General features: G+C 44.1%; 1 protein-coding gene across 1 annotated transcript in view; it reads right to left on the bottom strand.

The window, feature by feature from the left end:
- MBOAT2 (membrane bound O-acyltransferase domain containing 2) overlaps positions 1 to 16,538 on the bottom strand; it is a 117,949-nt gene that overhangs the window by 77,659 nt on the left and 23,752 nt on the right. The window lies entirely within an intron of this gene.

Here is a 16,538-nt window from a genome sequence, read left to right as displayed (position 1 = left end):
CCCTGGCGAGGGAGTCAAGGGGACGCTGCTGGTCTGAAACCACCACTGAAAGGAACCAAACGTCTCAGCTCTGGGGGCCTCAAGCATTGGTCCAGGAGGCAAGTACGTGAATAAGAGAAAGCCATGAGGGATAGCGTTCACCCCCAAGCCCGCCAAGGCAAGTTCTTAAATGTCCTCATAACTCACCAGGAACGACATCGTTCTCAATTTTCAGGAATGCATACAAGCTGGTAATAGTGCAGCCGCTCTTTTCTCTCCCTTAACATTACTTTTGCCTTTGCAAAATGATAAAATAAAAAACTACAAATAAGACTCTCCTGTGGTATTTAAAGACTCAAGAAAAACCTGCATTTCTATCTCTTATGAAGTAGATTCTCACAGAACGTTAAGGTACACATGCCTTAGAATCTACAAATACAAGAAAAATACGTTTGACATTCGGAACTTGTAAGAAACACATTTAACAACAACAAAATCACTGTTGCAGGGACCTAAATTAGGAACAAATCACACCATCTACATGTCGATGCTGCCACAGATCCACAGAGATATCTCTGCCTAAAGACACAGACAACTATGTGCTTTTTCTTGCATTACAAGGAGAAGAACAGTTGAACATTGTTGTACATTGTCTGAGAGACCATTGTTCTTCGAAACAGCTAGACTTAATACAAGCAAAGTGTCATTCCAACAGGTTCTAAGCACTTTTTCTCTCCTAAAGGGTTCCAACAATATTTTTTTAATTAAGCAAAAAGTAGATATACCAGAAAAATGAATATTGACATTAATAACTACTCACATCTACAAAACTTCTTACAGTTTAAAAACTTTCAAATATCTCATAACTAAACAAAAAGGTACGGAGCATCTACTCTGGGCAAAGCATGGGAAATCAAAAGACGCATAAGCCCTGCGCTAGCCCTGGATGGCTTTAGAATCTAATGAAAAAAGCAGGGAGACGCAAGAGGGAAGAGATATGGGAGCATATGTATATGTATAACTGATTCACTTTGTTATAAAGCAGAAACTAACACACCACTGTAAAGCAATTATACTCCAATAAAGATGTTAAAATAAATAAATAAATAAAAATAAAAGCAAACACACGCACCAGGAACTTCAACTCAGTTATTAAAGACTATACAGAAAGTGCTTTGAGGACACCCCAAAGGAAACAGCATGAAGGGCTGACTGTCACAAAGTTGGGGACATAAGACCTAATGACAGCTGATCTCCACTAACATCCAAGGAGTCGCTCCCTCCCTCTCCCTCCTCCTCTCTCTCTCTTTTCCTATTTGTCTAACATAAAACAAAGTGTGAACTAATACAGAAGCATTCTAGAACCACTGACATACAGAATTTTGTATCTTTGTAAACATCCATTTCAACGTTGTCGTCTTACAGAAAGTGAGACCAGATCTCACTCCAGACACTGAATCCAAATCTTTGGGGGCAGGCGCAGAAGTCGATAATTCAAAAAGAACAACACAGGTCCCAATAATCCTCCAGGTATGAGAACCACGGTGTCGCAAAATTAGAGAAAGGGCATTTTCAGCAAAAACAAAACAAAAACAAAAAACCCCAATGTGAAGGAAGCACTGCGGTTTGAAAATGCAAGGCAGCAGGGTGTAGTGGGGACAGCGGGAGATGACGTCAGGATGGGGGTGGGTTCAGAGAGAGGGGGGCTCTGCATGTCCTGCGGAGCCCATAAGTGATGAAAAAACACCGACAAGGACTTCCCTGGTAGTGCAGTGGTTAAGAATCCGCCTGCCAAATTCAGGGGACATGGGTTCCAGCCCTGGTCCAGGAAGATCCTACATGCCGCAGAGCAGCTAAGCCCGTGCGCCGCAACTACTGAGCCTGCGCTCTAGAGCCCGCGAGCCACAACTACTGAGCCCATGTGCCACAACTACTGAAGCCCGTGCGCCTAGAGCCCGTGCTCCGCAACAAGAGAAGCCACCACAGTGAGAAGCCCGAGCACCGCAACAAGAGTAGCCCCAGCTCGCTGCAACTAGAGAAAGCCCACGTCCAGCAAATAAGACCCAATGCAGCCAAAAATAAAATTAATTAATTAATTAATTTAAAAAACAAAAAACACCGACAACACGTGACCCAAGCTCTGCTTTCGCAAAAGAAGGACGAGAATAAGGAGTGTGTAGCAACAGGGTGCGGGCCGCTGCTGTCCCAGCCTCCTTGAGAAAGGAGGGCCTCAAGTGGCAAGGAGACAGAGAGGAAGGAGCCAGCTCGAAGGACACTCAGGCCACAGAGCCATTGGGACTGGCCACTGGACCAGGGCCTGAAGGAAGAGGAAAGGCCGTGAGTCATCAGTGGATGATGACATGAACCAATGCGGGGAGGCGTGGGTCCTAGGCGAGAAAGACTCCCCCCCACCTCGAGCACGCTCAGTTTGAGAGTGTGCAGGGGGCAAGCATGCTCGCTCAGACGACATTTGCGAGGCGGGTCTGGAGCCAGCAGAGCAGATGCGAGTCTGGGAGTGATGGACACGGCGGAAGGAGAGCTGTGGACAGACAAGGGGGCCCAGGGCAGAACCCCACAGCAGGCAAGTCACAGCCGGGCCAAGTCACAGCAGCAAGAACGGGCACACTGTGTGTGGGCGGGGCCAGAGGAGGCTCAAGAGGCCACGGTCACGGTCAGGTCACAGGGCACAAGATCCAAGACAAGCCACCTACCTTGGCAACTGCACCTTTATCAGCGAGCTTGGCGAGAGCCTGTCCAGAGCAGAAAGCCACATTTCACAGATGAGGAAGCCGAGTCCCAGTGTTTAGGTAACCCGTCCAAATTAATACTGCCTACGAATAATTCACACGTTACCCACTAGCGGCCAGGACAGCTGCGCAGGAGACGCAAGATGCATGACGCGGGACCCTGCCCTGAAAGCACGCAGAGCTAGGGCACAACTGAAGTGCCAGGGGGAGAGCCCCGGGAGCAGGTGCAGTTTAGACCCTGGCCTGGGGGAGCACCCAGAGGCACAGCGGGAATCCGGGCCTTGTGACTGGGCTGCAAAGGAGAAGAAGGGTTCGGCCAGTCAGACAAAGGTGGCAACTCGAGGAGGAGGGGGCAGCAATTCATATCAAGAAAAAAAACCCCGTAGGATATGCAGGTGGGGAAATGCAGACTGTTACTTTACATAGGAAACACCAGAATGGGCACACACCCAGATGTACAAATAGCTGTTGTGAAAGGTCTTAAAGGTAAAACGTTCCCATATCTTAGTCATTCTTTCATGGGCGGGGTAGGGCTGGGGAGGCAAATGCATACTGCAGATGGAAATAGAGCAAGAGAGAACTAACAGACCTACGAGGCGTGGACATCCATCACATCACGGGCTGGCCCTTTCCACGACTTCCCACCTTTAATCCTTGAAGCAAGGTGCTACTTCCCGGGGTTTACGCGGCCAGCTCAAGGTCACTTACAACACAAGTGAGTACCCCAGGCTCTAACCCAGATCTGAGTCTAGGCTGTTCAACGGCTGCCTCTCTACTTCTAGAGAAGGTCTGAAGGTCCAACCTGATTGCTACAGACAAGACCATACAGAGAATTCGCGATCCGCAAAGTGTGTCCCTCCTAGCTAACAAAAGGCCGCCTAACGGCTACTTCCCACACCTAATACGCACAATAAAAGGGAAGCCGCGTTGAGCTTGCGTACATTTGTTTTGGTTTGTTACAGGTCAACCCTTCGTACAAGCTTTCTTCCAAATGGAAAGAAATACAGACCCAAAAGGCTTTATGTTCTTTTCTTCAACACCATTTTGTTGAAAATACACCTATACAAGTGACCTGATGTACCCTCAGAGAACTGCCCCCAGAAATGTGGGAGCGGGGGTGGGAGGGGAGGCAGGGCGCAGGAAGCGGAAAGAAACAAGGGTATAAAATCTAGCTAATTTAAGATTTTTTTAATTAAAAATTTAACTTTTGTGAAAAGTTGCACAGAGAAGTACCTATGAAAGCACCTGTTGTAGACAAACCAGAGGATGCCCTCTGAGGAGCACGTTCCACAGGAGGTGGTGAGAGAAGAGTTTTCTTCGACACCAAATGACGTGGTTCAACCTCACAATTAAGTCAGCGTCCAGGCGTGCAGGGTGAAAGCCTGCTGCTCAGGAATTTATGCCACTCCAAAGAAACAGCAACGAGATTCACTTATTTTTAAGGATATTCAAAGAAATTATTAATAATACCCCCAAACAAATTTGCAAAAGCATTTAGGGAGGGAAGCATCCACGACAGTGACATCGGAGGCTTGTCAGCTCACCTCCTTCCACGGACATACCAAACCAACAGCTACACCTCTTATGGAAAACTGTATAAACTGCCACACATGCCATGTGACAGTTCATTACCGCCACATCAGAGCCAAGCATTCTATAATAAGCCAACAACTGGCTTATAATAAGTTGAGAGTGAAAAAACTTAAATTTCAAGGCAGCTCAAGACGAACAAATACCATATGATATCACTTATATGTGGAATCTAAAATATGACAAGTGAACTTATCTACGAAACAGACGTGTGGTTGCCAAGGGGGCGAGGGGAGTTTGGGATTAGCAGATGCAAACTGTTATATATAGGATCGATAAACAACAATGTCCTACTGTACAGCACAGGAACTATATTCAATACCTCGTGTTAAACCACAATGGAAAAGAATATGAAAAAGAATGTGTGTATATATATATATGTATAACTGAATCACTTTGCTGTACAGCAGAAATTAACACAACATTGTAAATCAACTATACTTCAATAAAATTTTAAAAAGATGAAGTGCAATACTCAACAAATTAACAGAAGTACCCCCAAATCAGCTGCTGCCTCCATATCTCTATCAATGGAACATAGATTACATCTAATGTTACTTTTCTATCAGTATAAATGGCTTTTGGGTAGCACACTTACATTCTTAGCCAGTGGCTGCTAAGGTAAACAGGCAGTCTCTGGGAGACCCTGCATGGGCGGAGCTGGGGGAATGAGGCACACAGCCCGTGGCCAAGGATCCTAGGGGTTCTCAAGGCCCCACAGATACAACCTTTAGCATCATCAGCACTGTGCTTGCATCCACCAGTGTAAGTCCAGCTGTGTAATAACCACCTGCATAGCTGATTAGAAATAGAGTTTTGAATACTAGCCCCAGAATTCTTATTCCCCTGGTCTGAAACAGAACCTTGAATTCTTTTTTTTAATTCCGCAGGCAAAACTCGTGTGCTTTATGTTTGAGAAATGTGTCCTCATCAACCAACCTCAAAGTCAAGTAGATACAAGGGGGCCCAAAGGCAAGGCAAAGAACCACTCGTATCTTCAGGAAATAATATAAATTAAATCCATATAAGATACCATTATGTATCGACCAGACTGACAAACTTTTTAAGTCTGACAATACCAAGTAGACCATGGTGTGGAGCAATGGGATCTCACACACGCTAACACAACCACCTGGGGAAATAGCTCAGCACCTTCTTACAGGACTAAAGATATTTACACCCTGGGACTCAGCCACTCCACTACTTAGAGGTATAACATGGGGATCAGGAGACATGTTCAAGAATGTTCAAAACTGTGCTGTTCATAATAGCCATATGCTAGAAAACACCCAGTGCCCATTAACAGTAAAACGGCTAAATATATGGTGGTGTATTCATACAACAGGCAACACACAGAACAATGAAAATGAAAAATTACAGCTTCTTACAGCATATGGACTAAACTCAACACACAACGCTGTATGAAAGAAGCCATACGTCTCTTGAATTTAACTCAGAGGAACACATACAACATAAAAACATATGTTTATAAAAAGTTCCCCCAAACAAGCAATAAACCATACTGTTTGGGGATGCCCACGTGAGTGGTAAAACTATAAAGAGCATGAAATGAATATCGCTGAAGTCAGCAAAGTGATAATCTATGGAGGAAGGGAAGAGGTCACAGTGAGAGGCATACAGTGGGCTTTTGTGTGCAGGCGATCATCTGTTTCTTGCCCAGGGTGGTTACAGAGATATTGGCTTTTTAATTTTTTGTTAAACTTTATGTAATAGCTGTGGTAACATTAGGTGTCTGTAATAAACAGACACACAAAAAAGTACGCAATGGCTCCAACAAAACTGAGGTTCAGGTAACAGTCTAGAGCAGATATGCCTGGGCAGTGGGCAGCCGTCCTGCGCAGATGATTTCGGGGTCCTGGCTCCGTTTTGTGATGCCATCACCCAGAACCTCATCATGGCTGCATCCGGCCTTCGGAAGGGAAACGTGAGAGGATGGAAAAGGCACACTTGTTTCTGAAGAGCCCTCGCCTGAAAATGGGACGCGGATCATTGTCTCTCATACTCACACACAGAGCTAGTCACAGAGCCCGCCCCCCTACAAGGCTGACCAGGAAACGTGCCAGGACAGGGAAAAAACTGACTTCTGGGGAAGAGCTAGCAGTCTCTACCACACCATTCTCTGGAAGGAAACCCCAGTAACTGGTAACAGTGGCTGCCCTTCAGGGTACAGGACAGAGGTAAAGGGAGACTTATTTGTCATCGTACAGCCCTGTCCAGCTTTTTATTTTGCACCATGGACATGTATTATCTACCCCCAAATAAATGTTTTAAAAGTAATTCATGCTGGGACTTCCCTGGTGGTGCAGTGGTTGGGAATCCATCTGCCAAAGCAGAGGACACGGGTTCGATCCCTGCTCTGGAAAGATCCCACATGCCGCAGAGCAACTAAGCCCGTGAGCCACAACTACTGAGCCTGCGCTCTAGAGCCCGCGGGCCCCAACTACTGAGCCCACGTGCCACAGCTACTGAAGCCCGCACGCTTAGAGCCCGTGCTCCGCAACAAGAGAAGCCACCGCAATGAGAAGCCCACGCACTGCAATGAAAAGTAGCCCCCGCTCGCCGCAGCTAGAGAAAGCCCGCGCGCAGCAACGAAGACCCAATGCAGCCAAAAATAAATAAATAAAATTGATTCTTTAAATAAATAAAGTAATTCATGCTTCTTTTCAAATTTCCAAACCAAAAATTGAGCACCAGGATTTAAGATTGTAATTATCTCATCTCCCTACACTGAGTCTGCATTGCTAGCTTCATCCTCCTAAATTTAACACAACGGCAGCCAGGTCCTACAGCATATAAGCATTTTCAAACACGATTAGGCCACTGCCACAGAAAAACAACTCTTTCAAGCATAGGGTAAATTAAACTCCACTCCTACTAGAAGCAACATTGGTAAATTAAACTCATTTAATTCAACAACCACAACCTCCCCATAAATAGTAAAAGTGAATCCCAACCAAAACTTTGGGAAACAAGTCTTTATAAACTGCCATGGAAATCTACAGATTCGCCAGAAGAATAACATTCTGCACAAAACTCAAATTGGACACATGAATAGAATTCTTCACTGCATCCTCGTCTATCTTACCATTCTACCCAATTGGCTTGTTTCCTCCAAGGACCCGTATCTTAGTTAACGGGATCACCCCGCTCCTCGAATAGAAACTATGGAACCTGTACTCATACATTGGGGCTTCCAGAACACTTTTTAAATCAGTTCTATACAGCACTTGTCACTTACTGGACTATTAGTCTGACTTTCCCTCTAGGCTGTGAACTTCTCAGGGCTTGGGAACAAATTTTATTCATCTATGAATCCCTACCCATCCCAGACTGCAATGCCTGGCTCCATCTGTGCTTTTAATTTACTGAAAGAGTGGAGGAAAAAAATATGCTTCAAGAGTTTGCCTAAATAGTATAGAGTATTATGAATATACCAGCTCATACCTTATCTTCTTCCTTAGAGACTTAAGGCCTTAATAATAATTGCTCCAATTAGAAACTCCGTAACAAGAAATAAAAAAGAAATATGTAAGCATAAGTATGCATTCTACTCAACATTCTGTAAACGCTATTTAGGTAGAAGAAAGCACAGACATGGCAGATTCTGCACTCATAAAACTCAGAGGTGGGCAAGAAGACACACAAATGAGCTATAACAACGGTGGCTGCCAGGCAGGTTGGGAGGCAGAGGGCACGCCTCTTGGGGCTCCATCCTGCCTCCTGAATTACATGGCAACTGCCTACCCGAATCCCACATAAACAAAGCACACTGGGTTTAGCCCGCAAAGCCCCGTGTCCACCAGGACAGGGCTGGCCCTTAGATACAACTTTCCCTCCTCTTCCTTCCCAGACAACAGCACAGAGAGCTGCAAAGTGAGAGCCCAGACATCCCCTATCCTCCTACTCTGTGCTAAATTTGACGACGTTAAAAAGAGCCAGACTCCCGGCTCTGACAGATCCTGAAGTGTATTCTCAGATCATCCACAGAAACCAAAAAGTAGTAAGCTTTCTCAAAGGCACCGAAACAGAAGCAGAAAGCAAGTGATTCAATCAAGACACCAGAGATTAAAAGGACACACCTCTTACCTACGAGGTTAATGAGAGTTTATTTAATTTCAGTCTTGCCATCTATACAAGATTCCTATGAACTAAGAAGGAATTTATTTCTAACTGCTTGGAAAATTAAAAGGTGCTAGATTAATTGCATCCACAACTGCTAAATTATGAAACTCAAGTAAAGGCAATCTACGGAAATAAGCTGAACCCAGATAAAATAAACTCACCATACACACATCCCAAAATATCACACAGACACAAAACAAGGGCTGATCTGCTTCGCATCAACACCACTTGTCAAACGTACTCCGACAAATGACTGAGGAGCTCATTCCTAAAAAGGATAAAGGGGAAATAAATATAAGAACAAGGAACCATCTCCCCTTTTATTAGGAGCATTTGTGGTGAAAGAGAGAGACTCAATATTTATCTCTTAGGTGGTTACAAATAATATTAGCAAATCAGAAGACTTACTAAAGGGAAAAAGGAAAAGGAGTCTAAATTCACAATGATGCAATAAACAAATGCTAGTACATCCACAGAGAGGATATTACTTAGCAAGAAAAAGGAATGAACTTTTGTGACACTCACAACATAGATGAATCTCAAAATAATTAAACTGAGTAAAAGAATTCAGAAAAATGAAGAGTGCAATTCTATTTGTACAAATTTCTAGAAAATGCAAACTAATCCATAATGACAAAAAGCAGATCCGCGGTTGCCTGGGGATGCAGGGCAGGGAGAAGCAAGAGACAGGTATTACTAGGGGACACAGGGAGACTCTGGGGTGATGGAGACGTGCATTATCTTTATTGCAGTGGTGGCTTTACGGATGGATGCATTTGTCAAAACATACAATTGTACACTCTAAAAAGGCACATTTTATTGTACGTCAATTATACCTCAATAAAGCTGTTTAAATTTTTTAATAAAAATAAATCCACATTGACCATCATTTGGGTTTAACTGCAAACCTTAACAATGTGATTGAGATTACCTTTGCTTTTGGAAAGATATTTCATTTCAGTTATATATCCTGCTTTGTGGACAAGTAATTGACAAGCAATTTTGGAAGGAATACAGATGTGGAATACTTAAACGCCTGTATTTCCTTCCCATTCGTCACTTTCACGGTTTAAAAAGCTAAAAGAATTTTAGTGAAAATTCCCATCACTTCAAGTTTCTCACAGACAGCTTCTGTGACTCAATAAATGTCTGATTTTCAGAAAGAAGGAAAGACCATGCGGTCCGACTTCCTCAACTTAAAGGAGGAAACTGAAGATTCCATCCTCTCCCAGGAATTCATGTCTCCACTGCTGACACCTAACTTTGTAATTTTAATCTTGATCTCTCCACGGAGCTTCAGACTCGCCACCTCCTTGAACAATGATAAGTATCCTAAACTCGCTGCAGTCAAAAGGGTACTTAGTCATCCAGGCAACTTCTCCCCCAAATCTACCTATCTCAGCCAGTGCACCAGCACAAATTCAGTGGCTCAACCGAACACCCAGCAAGCACACACTCTTAACACCTTCCACGTCAAATCCGTCCCTAAGTCCTTTTAGCTCTGTCTCCATATTGCATGTGCCATGCATGCCCTGTCTCCATCTCCACTGCTGCCATCTCTTCTTGCCTGGACGCCCAAGCCCACAGGGGCTCCCTATGTCCCCTCTTGCCTCTCCAAGTTGGGCACCACACTACAGTCATGTGACCATGTCAGTCCTCCTCTTTAAAAAAACACTCCATCCAGCAGACTGCCCATCATGGTCAACATAACATCTTAACTCCTTACTCTGCCCTCAAAGAGCCAGGCCCCCTTTCTAGCCTCATCTACCACTATTTCTCTCACTGGCTACCTTTCAACGCAGGATCTTCCCTAACACACCACACGCACCTCCGCCTCAAGACCCAAGCCTCCCCAGGCCCCCATACCTGGAATGCACAAAATGCAGACACTTCACCCTTCACATCAGAACTCAAACATCATGTCTTCAAAAGGTCCATGTATCTTGCAAGCTAAAGCAGCATCCCAATCATTTTTTAACATCTACTATATCTCATTTTACTGACTTTACAGTACTCATCACTATCTCAAAGTATCTTGTAAATCTGTTTACTTATTTATTATATTTCTAATACCCATTCGTTCATTCCTTTCTGCTATGACTATTAGAAGCTTTAGTCCAAATAAGAATAGTGACTTAACTTGAAAGCATTCATATCCAGGGGCCTAGGTGCTACTGGGTAAAAAGCACCCACCCTATTAAAAAAAAAAAAAAAAAAAAGTCAATTTTAGCTATCCTATTAATTACACAGGCTTCAAATGATGCAAAAGACTCACTTTTCTCCTGGGCTACCTCATTATCATCAGATTTCAGTTCAATACAATATCAACTTACAAATATGTTGACTTGATTTTGAAATTACATTGCCTCCCATCAAAAATAGTACACTTTCAATAACAATCATGTCAACATAAAAAGTATTAACTTTTAATGATTACCTTGGGGTCTGAACACCTTGCCATTGGAATATTTAGCCATTAAGCATTTAAACAACACATTATCTGAATGAGCCAATGTAAGCATGTTTAATTCCTTTTTTTTTTTTTAGAACTTTTAAAGGTTTCAGACACTGCTACCCAGAAAATCACAATTGATCATTATGCCTGTTAATGTCATGTAGCTTGAATTATCCTATAGTAAATCATTAAGATAATCACTAGAATGTACATTTCATGAGAACAGGGATTTTTGTCTATTTCGTTTACTGTATTCCTCAGCATCTGTTTCTGACATATGACCAGCACGTGACACATGTGTGTTAAACACTTGCAAACTCATATTTTGTTTTACCTTATTCTGATCTCCATATTATTCCAAATTTATGTGTCATCTCTTCTTCCTATTGCTTGATGTTATTTGAACACTAAGCAGGAGCTAAAAAGTAATTCTTGGATCTAAATCACAGTAAGAATTTGACCTCCAAACTCTGCAGTGTCATGTGGTAAGTCAATCACAAGAGATCCACCTGGGTCCTGCCACATAGGCTGTCCTGGAAGGCCAGACTCCACCAGTCTGATACACTGACTGCCCCAGCAAACTGCTAACAAGTTTCTGCTCTCGGGCTAGGAGGGAAGCCACAGCTGGCAGACCATCTGTACAACACAGATTATCAAATATTTACACCAACTCCAAGGTGAATATTAAGCAGCACCACAGAGCTGATAAAGTCACATAATTAATTCATCAAAGGCAGCGATTTCGACTGATAGGAGGGGAGTCTCTTGAGATGTGTCACAAGTACGTATTACTAATGAAAGTTAAAGTAGTCAAGTTTGTGAACGACTGACTTTAATAAAGTTTCCCCTCAAAGGAAAAGGCAATCGAGATGCAACTAGTTTGCTGGGAGCTACATGTATCAAAGAGCACAGAAACGGGACCACGGTGAACGGCACCAAGCGCATCACAGCAGGCCGATGGCTGCAGGTCTAAAGTAAGCGGCTCATAACTACCTAATAAACCATAGACACAAATCCCTGCTCTGGCCCTGACCAGGTAGTCTCTGGCATTCATTACCTCTTTATGCAATAGCTTCTTAATATGAAAATAAGAATACCCTCTATCTACACTTCTAGATTATGAAATATACCAAAAACCCCCAAACAAACATGAGACATACTTCTGATCCTTGACCTGACGTGGTCTGCCTAGCTGGTCAGCTGGTTCAGACCCCATGAGGGGAGCTCCACTTACAGGAAGTATCTAGAATAGTCACACTCGTAGAAACAGAGAGTAAAATAGTGGTTACCAGGGGCTGGAGGAGAGGGGAAACAGAGAGTTGTTTAATGGGTATACAGTTCCCATTCCACGAGATGAAAAAGTTCTGGAGATCTGTCACACAATGAGGTGAATATACTTAACGCTACCGAATCATACAGTTAAAAGTGGTTAAGATGGTAACTTCTATATATTTATATATGTTATCACAATGTTTTAATTTTTAAAATTACTTTTTAAAATAAATAAATAATCGAGAATGTCTTCATTGAAAGACACCGTAAGGAAAATGGAAAATCAAGCTACAAACTGGGAAAAGATATTTTACAACACATATAATGGAGAAATAATTCAAATCCAAAACAGAGAGAACCTGTAAAAATCAAGATGAGAAAGACAAACTACCCAATTTAAAAACAGGCAAAAGACAGGACTAAGCATTTCACAGAAGAGGAAATACAAATGGCCAGGAGCTATATGAAAACACACTAACCTCACTCGTTCAGGAAAAATGAAAATGGAAATCACAAAAGATCTTTTCATACCCACAAGACTGGCCAAAATTTCTTAACCTGGTAACAATAGGAGCCAGGTGCTGGTGTGGATGAGGAAGCAAAGAACTTTTAATACACGGTCGGTGGGACTGTATTCTGATATAACCACTCTGGAAAACATTTTGCCATTGTTTAGTAAAGTTAAAGATACAATCTCCATGACCATAAGGCCACCAGTAGGGAGACAAAACTTAGAGAAACTCTTGCACATGTGACAAGGACACATGAACAAGAACGTTCAGTGCAGCATTGTTTATACGGTAAGACACCGGAAACCATGCAAACGTCCTTGGACAGGAGAACACAAACAAGTGAGAGTATATTCACACTAGTCCAGAGTGAAAATGTACGAAGCACAGCTACAGCCACCAATGTAAATAAACATAACCTGATGGAAAAAGCAAGACTCAGAAGAAAACACACAGTATGAATCATTTACATAAAGGTCAAAATCAAAACTGAGCAAAACTAAACGGGATGCTGTTACAGATACACACGTTTGTGGTGAACACTATGAAGAACAGCAAGGAAATGATAAACCCCAAACTCTGGAAATCACTCCTCTCCTGGATGAACCCTAAGAGGGGCACCCAGGGAGGTTGGAAAGGTTCTCCTGAAGCTGGAAGCATGAGGGAGGGTTTCACCATCCTCTGAGAGCACGTGGTACTGGTACACAATCTCCTGCAAATCTGATTTTTATAAATACTCCCCAGAAAAGGGAAGACGTACTGGTACAAAAAGGATCTAAAAACAAGTAAAGAGCTTTGGGGGAGAAAAGGAAAAAGGAAAGCACTATAAATTCCCCCAAATTCTTCACTTACTCCATTTTCTAAGTGATAATGGACCACCTTCTATGTATATAGCAACTTAACACTTAAGCCATCAGTACCGCTGGTCAAATGTTACGTAATTTGATGTGTAACTGTCAAAGACCTTTAGAAAGTCCTATTATGGCACCAAATAATATAAATCCCTCAGTCTCCTCTCTTCATCATCACCAGGAGAGGAACCAAGACAGGAAAGCCGGTCGCCCGCACTGGTCACAGGAGAGGGAACGCAAGCAGGAGGGATCCAGAAGGGGCCACAGGGCCGGCGTTCTGCCTGAGAGAAGACAAAAGACACAGCCGTGGCCGCGTCAAAATCCAGCTTGCGGGAGGCCTCCCACTCCTGCCTGGCTTCCCTCTAAGGAGGAGGAGATGTAATGCACTGCACACTGGCTGTCTCCGAGACCCCCAAAATATATGCACACAGTTCCTCGGGGAAAAAACTAAGACATCCGAATCAAATTCTGAATTTCCCACTACTCAGCTGGCCATAAAAGCTGGGACCCAGGGCTACTGATGCTGACCCAAATCATCATTCCTTCTTTTTGTTCATGACGCTCTCAGAAAGGACATTTGTTTGATTTTAATTTTTCTCATCATTCTGATCAAACTACCACAGGCTCTTTATTCTACCAAACCAAAGTCTTAGTCTGAAAGCACAACAGAATTATTGAATTGCGTCCTGAGCCCTGCCCTCCATCCTGAACTCCAGACTCATAGTCAATGGTCGACTCAGCATTCCTTCTTCAAGTCCAACAGGCTCCCTAAGCTTAACACGGCCAAAGGAGACTCTCTATCGTTCCCTTCCCACGCTCCAAAAGCCACATCGCCCCCGGAGCCCCCATCGTTGACCCGCTGCTTAGGCCAACCACGCAGGACAGGCGTCGCCCCAGACTCCTCTCCCTCACATACATCCCTCACCAGTAAGTCACGGCAGCCCCTTCCCCCAGGAGCCCCCGAGCAAAGCCGCTGCTCGCACGCCACATTCTGCTCCGCCTGGCTCTCCTCTAGCGCTCCACGCACTAACAAGCCGAAAGGAAACCAGATGAGCCCGTTCCTCTGTTCAGCTCGGCAGATGGCCTGCCCCCACGTGCGGGCTGCCCAGATGCCCTCTTCTGGAGGACAATGTGGAGAGTCAGCGTAGAAAAGAGAAGCATCCGTGGAGAGCCCCGACGAGCGTCATCTCAGCCAGGTGACAAGGCTGACGTCAACAGCACTAGGTCAGGTTGAAAGACGTGCCCTGGTTATGACGTGACGGAAGTGACACTGCACCTCTGTGCTCTGCTTCCCAGACATCCACCAGCCAGACTAGTCGTGAGGAAAACTTTGGACAAACCCCACCTGAGGAGCTTTCTACAAAATCCCTGATGACTCTCAAAGCCATCATGTCACCTAAAACAAGGGAAGTCTAAGAAACTGTCAGTCCAGAAGAACCCAAGAAACATTGACAACTAAATGTAAATGGGAATATCCTGCACAGGGTCCTGGGTCACAGGAAGGACCTTGCTATGGACTGAATATTTGTATCCCCCCAATCCATACACTGAAGCCCTAACCCCCAATGTGATGGAATTTGGAGATGGAACCTTTGAGATGTAATCAGGTCATAAGGGCAGGGCCCTCAGGATGGGATTAGTGCCCTTATAAGAACAGACACCAGAGAGGGAGCTCCTGCCCTTCTCCCTCCCCAGACACACACACACACACCAAAAAAAGTCCACATGAACACACAGCAAAAAGGCAGCCATCTGCAAGCCAGGGAGAGAGGCCTCACCAGAAGCTGACCACACTGGCACCCTGATAAGGACAATTGTGATAAAAGACCATTCTAATGTAACACATTAACAACAGGAAAAAGTGAATGTGGGTTATATGGGAACTTTCGGTCTATCCTCACAACTCTCTGTAAATTAAAAGAGTTCTAAAAGTAAAAGTTAATTAAAAGGGGCTTCCCTGGCGGTGCAGTGGTTGAGAGTCCACCTGCCAATGCAGGGGACACGGGACCAATCCCTGGTCCAGGAAGATCCCACGTGCCGCAGAGCAACTAGGCCTGTGCACCACAACTACTGAGCCCACGCACCGCAATGACTGGGGCCCGCACACCTAGAGCCCGTGCTCCGCAACGGGAGAGGTCACCGCAGTGAGAGGCCCGCACACCGCAGCAAGGAGTAGCCCCTGCTCGCCGCAACTAGAGAGAGCCCACGTGCAGCAGCGATGACCCAATGCAGCCAAAAATAAATTTAAAAATTTTTTTAATTATTTTTAAAAAGTTCATTAAAAAGAAGCCAATGGCTTCCTATCCTATTTATATTCTAACCAAATTCCTGCTGATCTCTTTCAACTCCATACCTAATAGTCTGGTCTACCAAGATCACCTTCACAAGGGTTAGTCACACAAGAAAATACATATGCATTTGTCAAAACTGACCGAACTGTACACTTCAGATCTGGGTATATATGTTATACTTCAAATAAACGCTTTAAAAAAACAGGATTGCCAAAATGAGAAGTTTGATGACATGAAAATTACCCTTGAACTTGGAGCTTAAAACAATAATATACCTTTTGCTCTTGAATCTGCAATTTTAGCAAGACTAGGGAGGGAGAACTCATCTCTGCTCTCCTTGGCATCAGCCAGGGACTGTAACTATCTAAAGGCTCATTCACTCTCAAGTCAGCTTCACACGGCCTGTGTGCCCTGGGCTTCCTCACAATACGGCAGGTGGGTTCAAGGACCAGCATTCTGAGAGAGAGAGACAGACAGAAAGAGAGCCACACACACCCACAGCAACGGAAGCTGTAGCCTTTTAGTGACCTAACCCCCAATGTCACACAGCATCCACTGTACTCTCTCAGCTGAAACAGTCACAAACCTCACCAGGTTCAAGGGGAAAGGAAATAAATCTCATCTCTTGATAGGGAGTGAAAAGTACCAGAAATACTGCTGTGACCTCTTTTGGAAAATAAAATCTATCACAGGTTGAAATA

This window comes from Orcinus orca, chromosome 13 (assembly GCF_937001465.1).
Source record: "Orcinus orca chromosome 13, mOrcOrc1.1, whole genome shotgun sequence".
NCBI lineage: Eukaryota > Metazoa > Chordata > Mammalia > Artiodactyla > Delphinidae > Orcinus > Orcinus orca.
This window is presented reverse-complemented; position numbering and strand designations above follow the sequence as displayed.